This window comes from Stenella coeruleoalba, assembly GCF_951394435.1.
Source record: "Stenella coeruleoalba genome assembly, contig: scaffold_103, whole genome shotgun sequence".
Lineage (NCBI taxonomy): Eukaryota > Metazoa > Chordata > Mammalia > Artiodactyla > Delphinidae > Stenella > Stenella coeruleoalba.
In genome coordinates this window covers 859408-879555 of record NW_027646154.1, presented here as the reverse complement: position 1 = coordinate 879555, position 20148 = coordinate 859408, and the positions used below count along the sequence as shown (strand labels likewise).

At 43.5% G+C, this 20148-nt stretch overlaps 1 long non-coding RNA gene across 2 annotated transcripts in view; it reads right to left on the bottom strand.

The window, feature by feature from the left end:
• LOC307181302 overlaps positions 1 to 14967 on the bottom strand; it is a 305894-nt gene extending 290927 nt beyond the window's left edge. The window contains exon 1 of one of the 2 annotated variants that reach the window (XR_013826380.1): positions 14875 to 14967. This is a non-coding gene — a long non-coding RNA (uncharacterized lncRNA). The remainder of the gene's footprint in view (positions 1 to 14874) is intronic. The other variant, XR_013826381.1, reaches the window with a different exon arrangement.
• Positions 14968 to 20148: the final 5181 nt, after the last annotated feature.

The window sequence follows — 20148 nt, the reverse complement described above, 5'->3', positions numbered from 1 at the left end:
AGTGAGTTGAAGAAAGGAGCTCAGGGGCACTGTAATTCACAAACCTGCAGAGTTATAAATGACAGCTATCGTCCAAAAATAGACTGAAGTAAGGCTGCCAAGAGGACTTGAAAGCGGGGCAGAATTGCAGGAAACCGATTTCAGGAGGTAGACTGAAATTGCATTGAAAGCATAGGAAAAGAGGCAGAACGTCCACAATGATGCACTTGGCCAAAAAGGGCGATTGCGTTTTTTCCTGAATATATTCAGGAAAAAACGCATACGCCCTTTTTGGCCAACCAAGCAATCTTGCAAAGGAAATCTGCACTACAATGAAGTCTCACTTCCCCCCGGTCAAAAGGGCCATCTGAAAAAAGTGTAAAATCCAGAAAGGCAGGACAGGCCATGGAGAACTGGGAGCCTTGTTATGCTGAAGGGCGGGATGTAAATTGCCTACAACCACTCGGGAGAAGTGTATGGTGTTTCCTGAAACATCTAAAAAACAAAGCAACAGAGCCTAGGGCACTTCCACTTATGGTCCTATAGCTTAGGGAATTTAAAATAAAAAAGACACAGCCACCCCAAAGTTTGGGACGCCTCTGTTTACAAGAACCTCGTTTACAGTACAAGTTCAACATTGCAGAAAGTGAAAAATGGATAAAGAAGTTGTGGTATTTACTTACAAAGCAATATCACTCAGCAATGAAATCTATGTCATCAGGCCCTTAGCATCACAATGAGTGGATTCAGGTATGATGATTCTAACTGAAATAAGTCACACAGAAAAAGAAACATCATAAGATATCAGTAATACACGGAATGTAAACTTGGCTACACAGGAACTGAATTACAGAGCAGAACAGGGTCTCAAATTTAGAAAACCAACTTATGCTTGCTTAAGGGTAAAGGTGAGTTGGGGTGCTGCATAAAACCAGAGATTGAAATGAGCACAGATAAAGTTCCTTAAGTCAAATATGGAATAGACAAGAGCTACTCCTTGCTCAACGAAATGGACTCAACACCGCATATTAAACGCCTAAGAATGTACCTGACTAGTAAGTATCGTAAAACCTATGGATTGCTATGTCTCCAAAAGAGAATCAAGCATGTGTACAGGGGCATAAACGCAGCAGTGATAGGATTGGAGAGTTTCGGTGAGCAAATGAAGACCCTTTGAAGTCATATTTCATGGTACCCTTTACACGGGTCTCAACTCTCCAGGTTTAAGGTATTCTTCCTTCAGCTAAAACATGCATGTGGAACCCAAGTATGATCAACCATGTGATCGGGAGACGTGTTCAAATATGTCTCAGTTTTCGTACCCTGGTACTCAGGTGCAACATTCCAGACGCTTTACTAACACTCTCCCGACTTGGAGAGTCAGTCCCTTTAACCTCCTGTTTGGCCCAGTTTGCAATTTCTGCGGAAGATGAACAGGAATAGCGAGAACCAATGAGAGGCTAGCTGGAGGTGTCTGGACGGGCAAATTTAACTCTCATTTCCCACCAGGAAGAGGAATTAACCAAAGGCTCAGCGTGCCGTGCCGGAACCAGATTAGGGCCTGAAGCCATCCTGCGGTGTTGCGGCCAGCTCAAAAGAAAGCAAGTGGAAGAAAAGAGCTCAGGGGCACTGTAATTCACAAACCTGCAGAGTTATAAATGACAGCTATCGTCCAAAAATATACTGAAGTAAGGCTGCCAAGAGGACTTGAAAGTGGGGCAGAATTGCAGGAAACCGATTTCAGGAGGTAGACTGGAATTGCATTGAAAGCATAGGAAAAGAGGCAGAACGTCCACAATGATGCACTTGGCCAAAAAGGGCGTATGCGTTTTTTCCTGAATATATTCAGGAAAAAACGCATACGCCCTTTTTGGCCAACCAAGCAAGCTTGCAAAGGAAATCTGCACTACAATGAAGTCTCACTTCCCCCCGGTCAAAAGGGCCATCTGAAAAAAGTGTGAAATCCAGAAAGGCAGGACAGGCCATGGAGAACTGGGAGCCTTGTTATGCTGATGGGCGGGATGTAAATTGCCAACAGACACTCAGGAGAAGTGTATGGTGTTTCCTGAAACATCTAAAAAACAAAGCAACAGAGCCTAGGGCACTTCCACTTCTGGTCCTATAGCTTAGGGAATTTAAAATCAAAAAGACACAGCCACCCCAAAGTTTGGAACGGCTCTGTTTACAAGAACCTCGTTTACAGTACAAGTTCAACATCGCAGAAAGTGAAATATGGATAAAGAAGATGTGGTATTTACTTACAAAGCAATATCACTCAGCAATGAAATCTGTGTCATCAGGCCCTTAACAGCACAATGAGTGGATTCAGGTATGATGATTCTAACTGAAATAAGTCACACAGAAAAAGAAACATCATAAGATATCAGTAATACACGGAATGGAAACTTGGCTACACAGGAACTGAATTACAGAACAGAACAGGGTCTCAAATTTAGAAAACCAACTTATGCTTGCTTAAGGGGAAAGGTGAGTTGGGGTGCTGCATAAAACCAGAGATTGAAATGAGCACAGATAAAGTTCCTTAAGTCAAATATGGAATAGACAAGAGCTACTCCTTGCTCAACGAAATGGACTCAACACCGCATATTAAACGCCTAAGAATGTACCTGACTAGTAAGTATCTTAAAACCTATGGATTGCTATGTCTCCGAAAGAGAATCAAGCATGTGTACAGGGGCATAAACGCAGCAGTGATAGGATTGGAGAGGTTCGGTGAGCAAATGAAGACCCTTTGAAGTCATATTGCATGGTACCCTTTCCACGGGTCTTAACTCTCCAGGTTTAAGGTATTCTTCCTTCAGCTAAAACATGCATGTGGAACCTAGAGTATGATCAACCATGTGAACGGGAGTCGTGTTCAAATATGTCTCAGTTTTCCTCCCCTGGTACTCGGGTGCAACATTCCAGACGCTTTACTAACACTCTCCCGACTTGGAGAGTCAGTCCCTTTAACCTCCTGTTTGGCCCAGTTTGCAATTTCTGCGGAAGATGAACAGGAATAGCGAGAACCAATGAGAGGCTAGCTGGAGGTGTCTGGACGGGCAAATTTAACTCTCATTTCCCACCAGGAAGAGGAATTAACCAAAGGCTCAGCATGCCGGGCCGGAACCAGATTAGGGCCTAAAGCCATCCTGCGGTGTAACGGCCAGGTCACAAGAAAGCGAGTTGAAGAAAGGAGCTCAGGGGCACTGTAATTCTCAAACCTGCAGAGTTATAAATGACAGCTATCGTCCAAAAATAGACTGAAGTAAGGCTGCCAAGAGGACTTGAAAGCGGGGCAGAATTGCAGGAAACCGATTTCAGGAGGTAGACTGGAATTGCATTGAAAGCATAGGAAAAGAGGCAGAACGTCCACAATGATGCACTTGGCCAAAAAGGGCGTATGCGTTTTTTCCTGAATATATTCAGGAAAAAACGCATACGCCCTTTTTGGCCAACCAAGTAAGCTTGCAAAGGAAATCTGCACTACAATGAAGTCTCACTTCTCCCCGGTCAAAAGGGCCATCTGAAAAAAGTGTAAAATCCAGAAAGGCAGGACAGGCCATGGAGAACTGGGAGCCTTGTTATGCTGATGGGCGGGATGTAAATTGCCAACAACCACTAGGGAGAAGTGTATGGTGTTTCCTGAAACATCTAAAAAACAAAGCAACAGAGCCTAGGGCACTTCCACTTATGGTCCTATAGCTTAGGCAATTTAAAATCAAAAAGACACAGCCACCCCAAAGTTTGGAACGGCTCTGTTTACAAGAACCTCGTTTACAGTAAAAGTTCAACATCACAGAAAGTGAAAAATGGATAAAGAAGTTGTGGTATTTACTTACAATGCAGTATCACTCAGCAATGAAATCTATGTCATCAGGCCCGTAGCAGCATAATGAGTGGATTCAGGTACGATGATTCTAACTGAAATAAGTCACACAGAAAAAGAAACATCATAAGATATCACTAATACACGGAATGTAAACTTGGCTACACAGGAACTGCATTCCAAAACAGAACAGTGTCTCAAATTTAGAAAAACAACTTATGCTTGCTTAAGGGTAAAGGTGAGTTGGGGTGCTGCATAAAACCAGAGATTGAAATGAGCACAGATAAAGTTCCTTAAGCCAAATATGGAATAGACAAGAGCTACTACTTGCTCAACGAAATGGACTCAACATCCCATATTAAACGCCTAAGAATGTACCTGACTAGTAAGTATCTTAAAACCTATGGATTGCTATGTCTCCAAAAGAGAATCAAGCGTGTGTACAGGGGCATAAACGCAGCAGTGATAGGATTGGAGAGGTTCGGTGAGCAAATGAAGACCCTTTGAAATCATATTGCATGGTACCCATTCCACGGGTTTCAACTACCCACGTTTAAGGTATTCTTCCTTCAGCTAAAACATGCATGTGGAACCTAGAGTATGATCAACCATGTGATCGGGAGACGTGTTCAAATATGTCTCAGTTTTCGTACCCTGGTACTCGCGTGCAACATTCCAGACGCTTTACTAACACTCTCCCCACTTGGAGAGTCAGTCCCTTTAACCTCCTGTTTGGCCCAGTTTGCAATTTCTGCGGAAGATGAACAGGAATAGCGAGAACCAATGAGAGACTAGCTGGAAGTGTCTGGACGGGCAAATTTAACTCTCATTTCCCACCAGGAAGAGGAAATAAACAAAGGCTCAGCGTGCCGTACCGGAACCAGATTAGGGCCTGAAGCCATCCTGCGGTGTTGCGGCCAGCTCAAAAGAAAGCGAGTTGAAGAAAGGAGCTCAGGGGCACTGTAATTCACAAACCTGCAGAGTTATAAATGACAGCTATCGTCCAAAAATAGACTGAAGTAAGGCTGCCAAGAGGACTTGAAAGCGGGGCAGAATTGCAGGAAACCGATTTCAGGAGGTAGACTGAAATTGCATTGAAAGCATAGGAAAAGAGGCAGAACGTCCACAATGATGCACTTGGCCAAAAAGGGCGTATGCGTTTTTTCCTGAATATATTCAGGAAAAAACGCATACGCCCTTTTTGGCCAACCAAGCAATCTTGCAAAGGAAATCTGCACTACAATGAAGTCTCACTTCCCCCCGGTCAAAAGGGCCATCTGAAAAAAGTGTAAAATCCAGAAAGGCAGGACAGGCCATGGAGAACTGGGAGCCTTGTTATGCTGAAGGGCGGGATGTAAATTGCCTACAACCACTCGGGAGAAGTGTATGGTGTTTCCTGAAACATCTAAAAAACAAAGCAACAGAGCCTAGGGCACTTCCACTTATGGTCCTATAGCTTAGGGAATTTAAAATAAAAAAGACACAGCCACCCCAAAGTTTGGGACGCCTCTGTTTACAAGAACCTCGTTTACAGTACAAGTTCAACATCGCAGAAAGTGAAAAATGGATAAAGAAGTTGTGGTATTTACTTACAAAGCAATATCACTCAGCAATGAAATCTATGTCATCAGGCCCTTAGCATCACAATGAGTGAGTTCAGGTATGATGATTCTAACTGAAATAAGTCACACAGAAAAAGAAACATCATAAGATATCAGTAATACACGGAATGTAAACTTGGCTACACAGGAACTGAATTACAGAACACAACAGCGTCTCAAATTTAGAAAACCAACTTATGCTTGCTTAAGGGGAAAGGTGAGTTGGGGTGCTGCATGAAACCAGAGATTGAAATGAGCACAGATAAAGTTCCTTAAGTCAAATATGGAATAGACAAGAGCTACTCCTTGCTCAACGAAATGGACTCAACACCGCATATTAAACGCCTAAGAATGTACCTGACTAGTAAGTATCGTAAAACCTATGGATTGCTATGTCTCCAAAAGAGAATCAAGCATGTGTACAGGGGCATAAACGCAGCAGTGATAGGATTGGAGAGGTTCGGTGAGCAAATGAAGACCCTTTGAAGTCTTATTGCATGGTACCCATTCCACAGGTTTCAACTACCCAGGTTTAAGGTATTCTTCCTTCAGCGAAAACATGTATGTGGAACCTAGTGTATGATCAACCATGTGATCGGGAGATGTATTCAAATATGTCTCAGTTTTCGTACCCTGGTATTCGGGTGCAACATTCCAGACGCTTTACTAACACTCTCCCGACTTGGAGAGTCAGTCCCTTTAACCTCCTGTTTGGCCCAGTTTGCAATTTCTGCGGAAGATGAACAGGAATAGCGAGAACCAATGAGAGACTAGCTGGAGGTGTCTGGACGGGCAAATTTAACTCTCATTTCCCACCAGGAAGAGGAATTAACCAAAGGCTCAGCGTGCCGTGCCGGAACCAGATTAGGGCCTGAAGCCATCGTGCGGTGTTGCGGCCAGGTCACAAGAAAGCGAGTTGAAGAAAGGAGCTCAGGGGCACTGTAATTCACAAACCTGCAGAGTTATAAATGACAGCTATCGTCCAAAAATAGACTGAAGTAAGGCTGCCAAGAGGACTTGAAAGCGGGGCAGAATTGCAGGAAACCGATTTCAGGAGGTAGACTGAAATTGCATTGAAAGCATAGGAAAAGAGGCAGAACGTCCACAATGATGCACTTGGCCAAAAAGGGCGTATGCGTTTTTTCCTGAATATATTCAGGAAAAAACGCATACGCCCTTTTTGGCCAACCAAGCAAGCTTGCAAAGGAAATCTGCACTACAATGAAGTCTCACTTCCCCCCGGTCAAAAGGGCCATCTGAAAAATGTGTAAAATCCAGAAAGGCAGGACAGGCCATGGAGAACTGGGAGCCTTGTTATGCTGATGGGCGGGATGTAAATTGCCAACAGACACTGGGGAGAAGTGTATGGTGTTTCCTGAAACATCTAAAAAACAAAGCAACAGAGCCTAGGGCACTTCCACTTATGGTCCTATAGCTTAGGGAAATTAAAGTCAAAAAGACACAGCCACCCCAAAGTTTGGGACGCCTCTGTTTACAAGAACCTCGTTTACAGTACAAGTTCAACATTGCAGAAAGTGAAAAATGGATAAAGAAGTTGTGGTATTTACTTACAAAGCAATATCACTCAGCAATGAAATCTATGTCATCAGGCCCTTAGCATCACAATGAGTGGATTCAGGTATGATGATTCTAACTGAAATAAGTCACACAGAAAAAGAAACATCAGAAGATATCAGTAATACACGGAATGTAAACTTGGCTACACAGGAACTGAATTACAGAGCAGAACAGGGTCTCAAATTTAGAAAACCAACTTATGCTTGCTTAAGGGTAAAGGTGAGTTGGGGTGCTGCATAAAACCAGAGATTGAAATGAGCACAGATAAAGTTCCTTTAGTCAAATATGGAATAGAGAAGAGCTACTCCTTGCTCAACGAAATGGACTCAACGCCACATATTAAACGCCTAAGAATGTACCTGACTAGTAAGTATCGTAAGACCTATGGATTGCTATGTCTCCAAAAGAGAATCAAGCATGTGTACAGGGGCATAAACGCAGCAGTGATAGGATTGGAGAGGTTCGGTGAACAAATGAAGACCCTTTGAAGTCATATTGCATGGTACCCTTTACACGGGTCTCAACTCTCCAGGTTTAAGGTATTCTTCCTTCAGCTAAAACATGCATGTGGAACCCAAGTATGATCAACCATGTGAACGGGAGACGTGTACAAATATGTCTCAGTTTTCCTCCCCTGGTACACGGGTGCAACATTCCAGACGCTTTACTAACACTCTCCCCACTTGGAGAGTCAGTCCCTTTAACCTCCTGTTTGGCCCAGTTTGCAATTACTGCGGAAGATGAACAGGAATAGCGAGAACCAATGAGAGACTAGCTGGAGGTGTCTGGACGGGCAAATTTAACTCTCATTTCCCACCAGGAAGAGGAAATAACCAAAGGCTCAGTGTGTCGTGCCGGAACCAGATTAGGGCCTGAAGCCATCCTGCGGTGTTGCGGCCAGCTCAAAAGAAAGTGAGTTGAAGAAAGGAGCTCAGGGGCACTGTAATTCACAAACCTACAGAGTTATAAATGACAGCTATCGTCCAAAAATAGACTGAAGTAAGGCTGCCAAGAGGACTTGAAAGCGGGGCAGAATTGCAGGAAACCGATTTCAGGAGGTAGACTGAAATTGCATTGAAAGCATAGGAAAAGAGGCAGAACGTCCACAATGATGCACTTGGCCAAAAAGGGCGATTGCGTTTTTTCCTGAATATATTCAGGAAAAAACGCATACGCCCTTTTTGGCCAACCAAGCAATCTTGCAAAGGAAATCTGCACTACAATGAAGTCTCACTTCCCCCCGGTCAAAAGGGCCATCTGAAAAAAGTGTAAAATCCAGAAAGGCAGGACAGGCCATGGAGAACTGGGAGCCTTGTTATGCTGAAGGGCGGGATGTAAATTGCCTACAACCACTCGGGAGAAGTGTATGGTGTTTCCTGAAACATCTAAAAAACAAAGCAACAGAGCCTAGGGCACTTCCACTTATGGTCCTATAGCTTAGGGAATTTAAAATAAAAAAGACACAGCCACCCCAAAGTTTGGGACGCCTCTGTTTACAAGAACCTCGTTTACAGTACAAGTTCAACATTGCAGAAAGTGAAAAATGGATAAAGAAGTTGTGGTATTTACTTACAAAGCAATATCACTCAGCAATGAAATCTATGTCATCAGGCCCTTAGCATCACAATGAGTGGATTCAGGTATGATGATTCTAACTGAAATAAGTCACACAGAAAAAGAAACATCATAAGATATCAGTAATACACGGAATGTAAACTTGGCTACACAGGAACTGAATTACAGAGCAGAACAGGGTCTCAAATTTAGAAAACCAACTTATGCTTGCTTAAGGGTAAAGGTGAGTTGGGGTGCTGCATAAAACCAGAGATTGAAATGAGCACAGATAAAGTTCCTTAAGTCAAATATGGAATAGACAAGAGCTACTCCTTGCTCAACGAAATGGACTCAACACCGCATATTAAACGCCTAAGAATGTACCTGACTAGTAAGTATCGTAAAACCTATGGATTGCTATGTCTCCAAAAGAGAATCAAGCATGTGTACAGGGGCATAAACGCAGCAGTGATAGGATTGGAGAGTTTCGGTGAGCAAATGAAGACCCTTTGAAGTCATATTTCATGGTACCCTTTACACGGGTCTCAACTCTCCAGGTTTAAGGTATTCTTCCTTCAGCTAAAACATGCATGTGGAACCCAAGTATGATCAACCATGTGATCGGGAGACGTGTTCAAATATGTCTCAGTTTTCGTACCCTGGTACTCAGGTGCAACATTCCAGACGCTTTACTAACACTCTCCCGACTTGGAGAGTCAGTCCCTTTAACCTCCTGTTTGGCCCAGTTTGCAATTTCTGCGGAAGATGAACAGGAATAGCGAGAACCAATGAGAGGCTAGCTGGAGGTGTCTGGACGGGCAAATTTAACTCTCATTTCCCACCAGGAAGAGGAATTAACCAAAGGCTCAGCGTGCCGTGCCGGAACCAGATTAGGGCCTGAAGCCATCCTGCGGTGTTGCGGCCAGCTCAAAAGAAAGCAAGTGGAAGAAAGGAGCTCAGGGGCACTGTAATTCACAAACCTGCAGAGTTATAAATGACAGCTATCGTCCAAAAATATACTGAAGTAAGGCTGCCAAGAGGACTTGAAAGTGGGGCAGAATTGCAGGAAACCGATTTCAGGAGGTAGACTGGAATTGCATTGAAAGCATAGGAAAAGAGGCAGAACGTCCACAATGATGCACTTGGCCAAAAAGGGCGTATGCGTTTTTTCCTGAATATATTCAGGAAAAAACGCATACGCCCTTTTTGGCCAACCAAGCAAGCTTGCAAAGGAAATCTGCACTACAATGAAGTCTCACTTCCCCCCGGTCAAAAGGGCCATCTGAAAAAAGTGTGAAATCCAGAAAGGCAGGACAGGCCATGGAGAACTGGGAGCCTTGTTATGCTGATGGGCGGGATGTAAATTGCCAACAGACACTCAGGAGAAGTGTATGGTGTTTCCTGAAACATCTAAAAAACAAAGCAACAGAGCCTAGGGCACTTCCACTTCTGGTCCTATAGCTTAGGGAATTTAAAATCAAAAAGACACAGCCACCCCAAAGTTTGGAACGGCTCTGTTTACAAGAACCTCGTTTACAGTACAAGTTCAACATCGCAGAAAGTGAAATATGGATAAAGAAGATGTGGTATTTACTTACAAAGCAATATCACTCAGCAATGAAATCTGTGTCATCAGGCCCTTAACAGCACAATGAGTGGATTCAGGTATGATGATTCTAACTGAAATAAGTCACACAGAAAAAGAAACATCATAAGATATCAGTAATACACGGAATGGAAACTTGGCTACACAGGAACTGAATTACAGAACAGAACAGGGTCTCAAATTTAGAAAACCAACTTATGCTTGCTTAAGGGGAAAGGTGAGTTGGGGTGCTGCATAAAACCAGAGATTGAAATGAGCACAGATAAAGTTCCTTAAGTCAAATATGGAATAGACAAGAGCTACTCCTTGCTCAACGAAATGGACTCAACACCGCATATTAAACGCCTAAGAATGTACCTGACTAGTAAGTATCTTAAAACCTATGGATTGCTATGTCTCCGAAAGAGAATCAAGCATGTGTACAGGGGCATAAACGCAGCAGTGATAGGATTGGAGAGGTTCGGTGAGCAAATGAAGACCCTTTGAAGTCATATTGCATGGTACCCTTTCCACGGGTCTTAACTCTCCAGGTTTAAGGTATTCTTCCTTCAGCTAAAACATGCATGTGGAACCTAGAGTATGATCAACCATGTGAACGGGAGTCGTGTTCAAATATGTCTCAGTTTTCCTCCCCTGGTACTCGGGTGCAACATTCCAGACGCTTTACTAACACTCTCCCGACTTGGAGAGTCAGTCCCTTTAACCTCCTGTTTGGCCCAGTTTGCAATTTCTGCGGAAGATGAACAGGAATAGCGAGAACCAATGAGAGGCTAGCTGGAGGTGTCTGGACGGGCAAATTTAACTCTCATTTCCCACCAGGAAGAGGAATTAACCAAAGGCTCAGCATGCCGGGCCGGAACCAGATTAGGGCCTAAAGCCATCCTGCGGTGTAACGGCCAGGTCACAAGAAAGCGAGTTGAAGAAAGGAGCTCAGGGGCACTGTAATTCTCAAACCTGCAGAGTTATAAATGACAGCTATCGTCCAAAAATAGACTGAAGTAAGGCTGCCAAGAGGACTTGAAAGCGGGGCAGAATTGCAGGAAACCGATTTCAGGAGGTAGACTGGAATTGCATTGAAAGCATAGGAAAAGAGGCAGAACGTCCACAATGATGCACTTGGCCAAAAAGGGCGTATGCGTTTTTTCCTGAATATATTCAGGAAAAAACGCATACGCCCTTTTTGGCCAACCAAGTAAGCTTGCAAAGGAAATCTGCACTACAATGAAGTCTCACTTCTCCCCGGTCAAAAGGGCCATCTGAAAAAAGTGTAAAATCCAGAAAGGCAGGACAGGCCATGGAGAACTGGGAGCCTTGTTATGCTGATGGGCGGGATGTAAATTGCCAACAACCACTAGGGAGAAGTGTATGGTGTTTCCTGAAACATCTAAAAAACAAAGCAACAGAGCCTAGGGCACTTCCACTTATGGTCCTATAGCTTAGGCAATTTAAAATCAAAAAGACACAGCCACCCCAAAGTTTGGAACGGCTCTGTTTACAAGAACCTCGTTTACAGTAAAAGTTCAACATCACAGAAAGTGAAAAATGGATAAAAAAGTTGTGGTATTAACTTACAAAGCAATATCACTCAGCAATGAAATCTGTGTCATCAGGCCCTTAGCAGCACAATGAGTGGATTCAGGTATGATGATTCTAACTGAAATAAGTCACACAGAAAAAGAAACATCATAAGATATCAGTAATACACGGAATGGAAACTTGGCTACACAGGAACTGAATTACAGAACAGAACAGGGTCTCAAATTTAGAAAACCAACTTATGCTTGCTTAAGGGGAAAGGTGAGTTGGGGTGCTGCATAAAACCAGAGATTGAAATGAGCACAGATAAAGTTCCTTAAGTCAAATATGGAATAGAGAAGAGCTACTCCTTGCTCAACGAAATGGACTCAACACCGCATATTAAACGCCTAAGAATGTACCTGACTAGTAAGTATCTTAAAACCTATGGATTGCTATGTCTCCGAAAGAGAATCAAGCATGTGTACAGGGGCATAAACGCAACAGTGATAGGATTGGAGAGGTTCGGTGAGCAAATGAAGACCCTTTGAAGTCATATTGCATGGTACCCATTCCACGGCTTTCAGCTACCCAATTTAAGGTATTCTTCCTTCAGCTAAAACATGCATGTGGAACCTAGAGTATGATCAACCATTTGATCGGGAGACGTGTTCAAATATGTCTCAGTTTTGCTCCCCTGGTACTCGGGTGCAACGTTCCAGACGCTTTACTGACACTCTCCCCACTTGAAGAGTCAGCGCCTTTAACCTCCTGTTTGGCACAGTTTGCAATTTCTGCGGAAGATGAACAGGAATAGCGAGAACCAATGAGAGGTTAGCTGGAGGTGTCTGGACGGGCAAATTTAACTCTCATTTCCCACCAGGAGGAGGAAATAACCAAAGGCTTAGCGTGCCGTGCCAGAACCAGATTAGGGCCTGAAGCCATCCTGCGGTGTTGCGGCCAGCTCACAAGAAAGCGAGTTGAAGAAAGGTGCTCAGGGGCACTGTAATTCACAAACCTGCAGAGTTATAAATGACAGCTATCGTCCAAAAATAGACTGAAGTAAGGCTGCCAAGAGGACTTGAAAGCGGGGCAGAATTGCAGGAATCCGATTTCAGGAGGTAGACTGAAATTGCATTGAAAGCATAGGAAAAGAGGCAGAACGTCCACAATGATGCACTTGGCCAAAAAGGGCGTATGCGTTTTTTCCTGAATATATTCAGGAAAAAACGCATACGCCCTTTTTGGCCAACCAAGCAAGCTTGCAAAGGAAATCTGCACTACAATGAAGTCGCACTTCCCCCCGGTCAAAAGGGCCATCTGAAAAAAGTGTAAAATCCAGAAAGGCAGGACAGGCCATGGAGAACTGGGAGCCTTGTTATGCTGATGGGCGGGATGTAAATTGCCAACAGACAATCGGGAGAAGTGTATGGTGTTTCCTGAAACATCTAAAAAACAAAGCAACAGAGCCTAGGGCACTTCCACTTATGGTCCTATAGCTTAGGGAAATTAAAATCAAAAAGACACAGCCACCCCAAAGTTTGGGACGCCTCTGTTTACAAGAACCTCGTTTACAGTACAAGTTCAACATCGCAGAAAGTGAAAAATGGATAAAGAAGTTGTGGTATTTACTTACAAAGCAATATCACTCAGCAATGAAATCTATGTCATCAGGCCCTTAGCAGCACAATGAGTGGATTCAGGTACGATGATTCTAACTGAAATAAGTCACACAGAAAAAGAAACATCATAAGATATCACTAATACACGGAATGTAAACTTGGCTACACAGGAACTGCATTCCAAAACAGAACAGGGTCTCAAATTTAGAAAACCAACTTATGCTTGCTTAAGGGGAAAGGTGAGTTGGGGTGCTGCATAAAACCAGAGATTGAAATGAGCACAGATAAAGTTCCTTAAGCCAAATATGGAATAGACAAGAGCTACTCCTTGCTCAACGAAATGGACTCAAAACCCCATATTAAACGCCTAAGAATGTACCTGACTAGTAAGTATCTTAAAACCTATGGATTGCTATGTCTCCAAAAGAGAATCAAGCGTGTGTACAGGGGCATAAACGCAGCAGTGATAGGATTGGAGAGGTTCGGTGAGCAAATGAAGACCCTTTGAAGTCATATTGCATGGTACCCATTCCACGGGTCTCAACTCTCCAGGTTTAAGGTATTCTTCCTTCAGCTAAAACATGCATGTGGAACCCAGAGTATGATCAACCATGTGAACGGGAGTCGTGTTCAAATATGTCTCAGTTTTGCTCCCCTGGTACTCGGGTGCAACATTCCAGACGCTTTACTAACACTCTCCCGACTTGGAGAGTCAGTCCCTTTAACCTCCTGTTTGGCCCAGTTTGCAATTTCTGCGGAAGATGAACAGGAATAGCGAGAACCAATGAGAGGCTAGCTGGAGGTGTCTGGACGGGCAAATTTAACTCTCATTTCCCACCAGGAAGAGGAATTAAGCAAAGGCTCAGCATGCCGGGCCGGAACCAGATTAGGGCCTGAAGCCATCCTGCGGTGTTACGGCCAGGTCACAAGAAAGCGAGTTGAAGAAAGGAGCTCAGGGGCACTGTAATTCACAAACATGCAGAGTTATAAATGACAGCTATCGTCCAAAAATAGACTGAAGTAAGGCTGCCAAGAGGACTTGAAAGCGGGGCAGAATTGCAGGAAACCGATTTCAGGAGGTAGACTGGAATTGCATTGAAAGCATAGGAAAAGAGGTAGAACGTCCACAATGATGCACTTGGCCAAAAAGGGCGTATGCGTTTTTTCCTGAATATATTCAGGAAAAAACGCATACGCCCTTTTTGGCCAACCAAGCAAGCTTGCAAAGGAAATCTGCACTACAATGAAGTCTCACTTCCCCCCGGTCAAAAGGGCCATCTGAAAAAAGTGTAAAATCCAGAAAGGCAGGACAGGCCATGGAGAACTGGGAGCCTTGTTATGCTGAAGGGCGGGATGTAAATTGCCAACAACCACTCAGGAGAAGTGTATGGTGTTTCCTGAAACATCTAAAAAACAAAGCAACAGAGCCTAGGGCACTTCCACTTATGGTCCTATAGCTTAGGCAATTTAAAATCAAAAAGACACAGCCACCCCAAAGTTTGGAACGGCTCTGTTTACAAGAACCTCGTTTACAGTACAAGTTCAACATCGCAGAAAGTGAAAAATGGATAAAGAAGTTGTGGTATTTACTTACAAAGCAATATCACTCAGCAATGAAATCTATGTCATCAGGCCCTTAGCAGCACAATGAGTGGATTCAGGTATGATGATTCTAAGTGAAATAAGTCACAAAGAAAAAGAAACATCATAAGATATCAGTAATACACGGAATGTAAACTTGGCTACAAGGAACTGAATTAAAGAAAAGAACAGGGTCTCAAATTTAGAAAACCAACTTATTCTTGCTTAAGGGTAAAGGTGAGTTGGGGTGCTGCATAAAACCAGAGATTGAAATGAGCACAGATAAAGTTCCTTAAGCCAAATATGGAATAGACAAGAGCTACTCCTTGCTCAACGAAATGGACTCAACACCGCATATGAAACGCGTAAGAATGTACCTGACTAGTAAGTATCTTAAAACCTATGGATTGCTATGTCTCCGAAAGAGAATCAAGCATGTGTACAGGGGCATAAACGCAACAGTGATAGGATTGGAGAGGTTCGGTGAGCAAATGAAGACCCTTTGAAGTCATATTGCATGGTACCCATTCCACGGCTTTCAGCTACCCAATTTAAGGTATTCTTCCTTCAGCTAAAACATGCATGTGGAACCTAGAGTATGATCAACCATTTGATCGGGAGACGTGTTCAAATATGTCTCAGTTTTGCTCCCCTGGTACTCGGGTGCAACGTTCCAGACGCTTTACTGACACTCTCCCCACTTGAAGAGTCAGCGCCTTTAACCTCCTGTTTGGCACAGTTTGCAATTTCTGCGGAAGATGAACAGGAATAGCGAGAACCAATGAGAGGTTAGCTGGAGGTGTCTGGACGGGCAAATTTAACTCTCATTTCCCACCAGGAGGAGGAAATAACCAAAGGCTTAGCGTGCCGTGCCAGAACCAGATTAGGGCCTGAAGCCATCCTGCGGTGTTGCGGCCAGCTCACAAGAAAGCGAGTTGAAGAAAGGTGCTCAGGGGCACTGTAATTCACAAACCTGCAGAGTTATAAATGACAGCTATCGTCCAAAAATAGACTGAAGTAAGGCTGCCAAGAGGACTTGAAAGCGGGGCAGAATTGCAGGAATCCGATTTCAGGAGGTAGACTGAAATTGCATTGAAAGCATAGGAAAAGAGGCAGAACGTCCACAATGATGCACTTGGCCAAAAAGGGCGTATGCGTTTTTTCCTGAATATATTCAGGAAAAAACGCATACGCCCTTTTTGGCCAACCAAGCAAGCTTGCAAAGGAAATCTGCACTACAATGAAGTCGCACTTCCCCCCGGTCAAAAGGGCCATCTGAAAAAAGTGTAAAATCCAGAAAGGCAGGACAGGCCATGGAGAACTGGGAGCCTTGTTATGCTGAAGGGCGGGATGTAAATTGCCAACAACCACTCCGGAGAAGTGTATGGTGTTTCCTGAAACATCTAAAAAACAAAGCAACAGAGCCTAGGGCACTTCCACTTATGGTCCTATAGCTTAGGGAAATTAAAATCAAAAAGACACAGCCACCCCAAAGTTTGGGACGCCTCTGTTTACAAGAACCTCGTTTACAGTACAAGTTCAACATCGCAGAAAGTGAAAAATGGATAAAGAAGTTGTGGTATTTACTTACAATGCAGTATCACTCAGCAATGAAATCTATGTCATCAGGTCCTTAGCATCACAATGAGTGGATTCAGGTATGATGATTCTAACTGAAATAAGTCACACAGAAAAAGAAACATCATAAGATATCAGTAATAAACGGAATGTAAACTTGGCTACACAGGAACTGAATTACAGAACAGAACAGGGTCTCAAATTTAGAAAACCAACTTATGCTTGCTTAAGGGTAAAGGTGAGTTAGGGTGCTGCATAAAACCAGAGATTGAAATGAGCACAGATAAAGTTCCTTAAGTCAAATATGGAATAGACAAGAGCTACTCCTTGCTCAACGAAATGGACTCAACACCGCATATTAAACGCCTAAGAATGTACCTGACTAATAAGTATCGTAAAACCTATGGATTGCTATGTCTCCAAAAGAGAATCAAGCATGTGTACAGGGGCATAAACGCAGCAGTGATAGGATTGGAGAGGTTCGGTGAGCAAATGAAGACCCTTTGAAGTCATATTGCATGGTACCCATTACACGGGTCTCAATTCTCCAAGTTTAAGGTATTCTTCCTTCAGCTAAAACATGCATGTGGAACCCAAGTATGATCAACCATGTGAACGGGAGACGTGTTAAAATATGTCTCAGTTTTCCTCCCCTGGTACTCGGGTGCAACATTCCAGACGCTTTACTAACACTCTCCCCACTTGGAGAGTGAGCGCCTTTAACCTCCTGTTTGGCCCAGTTTGCAATTTCTGCGGAAGATGAACAGGAATAGCGAGAACCAATGAGAGGCTAGCTGGAGGTGTCTGGACGGGCAAATTTAACTCTCATTTCCCACCAGGAAGAGGAATTAACCAAAGGCTCAGCGTGCCGTGCCGGAACCAGATTAGGGCCTGAAGCCATCCTGCGGTGTTGCGGCCAGGTCACAAGAAAGCGAGTTGAAGAAAGGAGCTCAGGGGCACTGTAATTCACAAACCTGCAGAGTTATAAATGACAGCTATCGTCCAAAAATAGACTGAAGTAAGGCTGCCAAGAGGACTTGAATGTGGGGCAGAATTGCAGGAACCCGATTTCAGGAGGTAGACTGGAATTGCATTGAAAGCATAGGAAAAGAGGCAGAACGTCCACAATGATGCACTTGGCCAAAAAGGGCGTATGCGTTTTTTCCTGAATATATTCAGGAAAAAACGCATACGCCCTTTTTGGCCAACCAAGCAAGCTTGCAAAGGAAATCTGCACTACAATGAAGTCTCACTTCCCCCCGGTCAAAAGGGCCATCTGAAAAAAGTGTAAAATCCAGAAAGGCAGGACAGGCCATGGAGAACTGGGAGCCTTGTTATGCTGATGGGCGGGATGTAAATTGCCAACAACCACTCTGGAGAAGTGTATGGTGTTTCCTGAAACATCTAAAAAACAAAGCAACAGAAACTAGGGCACTTCCACTTATGGTCCTATAGCTTAGGGAAATTAAAATCAAAAAGACACAGCCACCCCAAAGTTTGGAACGGCTCTGTTTACAAGAACCTCGTTTACAGTACAAGTTCAACATCGCAGAAAGTGAAAAATGGATAAAGAAGTTGTAGTATTTACTTACAAAGCAATATCACTCAGCAATGAAATCTGTGTCATCAGGCCCTTAGCAGCACAATGAGTGGATTCAGGTATGATGATTCTAACTGAAATAAGTCACACAGAAAAAGAAACATCATAAGGTATCAGTAATACACGGAATGTAAACTTGGTTACACAGGAACTGAATTACAGAACAGAACGTGGTCTCAAATTTAGAAAACCAACTTTTGCTTGCTTAAGGGTAAAGGTGAGTTGGGGTGCTGCATAAAACCAGAGATTGAAATGAGCACAGATAAAGTTCCTTAAGCCAAATATGGAATAGACAAGAGCTACTCCTTGCTCAACGAAATGGACTCAACACCGCATATTAAACGCGTAAGAATGTACCTGACTAGTAAGTATCTTAAAACCTATGGATTGCTATGTCTCCGAAAGAGAATCAAGCATGTGTACAGGGGCATAAACGCAGCAGTGATAGGATTGGAGAGGTTCGGTGAGCAAATGAAGACCCTTTGAAGTCATATTGCATGGTACCCATTCCACGGGTTTCAACTACCCAGGTTTAAGGTATTCTTCCTTCAGCTAAAACATGCATGTGGAACCTAGAGTATGATCAACCATGTGATCGGGAGACGTGTTCAAATATGTCTCAGTTTTCGTACCCTGGTACTCGGGTGCAACATTCCAGACGCTTTACTAACACTCTCCCGACTTGCAGAGTCAGTCCCTTTAACCTCCTGTTTGGCCCAGTTTGCAATTTCTGCGGAAGATGAACAGGAATAGCGAGAACCAATTAGAGGCTAGCTGGAGGTGTCTGGACGGGCAAATTTAACTCTCATTTCCCACCAGGAAGAGGAATTAACCAAAGGCTCAGCGTGCCGTGCCGGAACCAGATTAGGGCCTGAAGCTATCCTGCGGTGTTGCGGCCAGCTCAAAAGAAAGCGAGTTGAAGAAAGGAGCTCAGGGGCACTGTAATTCACAAACCTGCAGAGTTATAAATAACAGCTATCGTCCAAAAATAGACTGAAGTAAGGCTGCCAAGAGGACTTGAAAGCGGGGCAGAATTGCAGGAAACCGATTTCAGGAGGTAGACTGGAATTGCATTGAAAGCATAGGAAAAGAGGCAGAACGTCCACAATGATGCACTTGGCCAAAAAGGGCGTATGCGTTTTTTCCTGAATATATTCAGGAAAAAACGCATACGCCCTTTTTGGCCAACCAAGCAAGCTTGCAAAGGAAATCTGCACTAAATGAAGTCTCACTTCCCCCCGGTCAAAAGGGCCATCTGAAAAAAGTGTAAAATCCAGAAAGGCAGGACAGGCCATGGAGAACTGGGAGCCTTGTTATGCTGATGGGCGGGATGTAAATTGCCAACAGACACTGGGGAGAAGTTTATGGTGTTTCCTGAAACATCTAAAAAACAAAGCAGCAGAGCCTAGGGCACTGCCACTTATGGTCCTATAGCTTAGGGAAATTAAAATCAAAAAGACACAGCCACCCCAAAGTTTGGGATGCCTCTGTTTACAAGAACCTCGTTTACAGTACAAGTTCAACATCGCAGAAAGTGAAAAATGGATAAAGAAGTTGTGGTATTTACTTACAAAGCAATATCACTCAGCAATGAAATCTATGTCATCAGGCCCTTAGCAGCACAATGAGTGGATTCAGGTATGATGATTCTAACTGAAATAAGTCACAAAGAAAAAGAAACATCATAAGATATCAGTAATACACGGAATGTAAACTTGGCTACAAGGAACTGAATTAAAGAAAAGAACAGGGTCTCAAATTTAGAAAACCAACTTATTCTTGCTTAAGGGTAAAGGTGAGTTGGGGTGCTGCATAAAACCAGAGATTGAAATGAGCACAGATAAAGTTCCTTAAGCCAAATATGGAATAGACAAGAGCTACTCCTTGCTCAACGAAATGGACTCAACACCGCATATGAAACGCGTAAGAATGTACCTGACTAGTAAGTATCTTAAAACCTATGGATTGCTATGTCTCCGAAAGAGAATCAAGCATGTGTACAGGGGCATAAACGCAGCAGTATTAGGATTGGAGAGGTTCGGTGAGCAAATGAAGACCCTTTGAAGTCATATTGCATGGTACCCATTCCACGGGTTTCAACTACC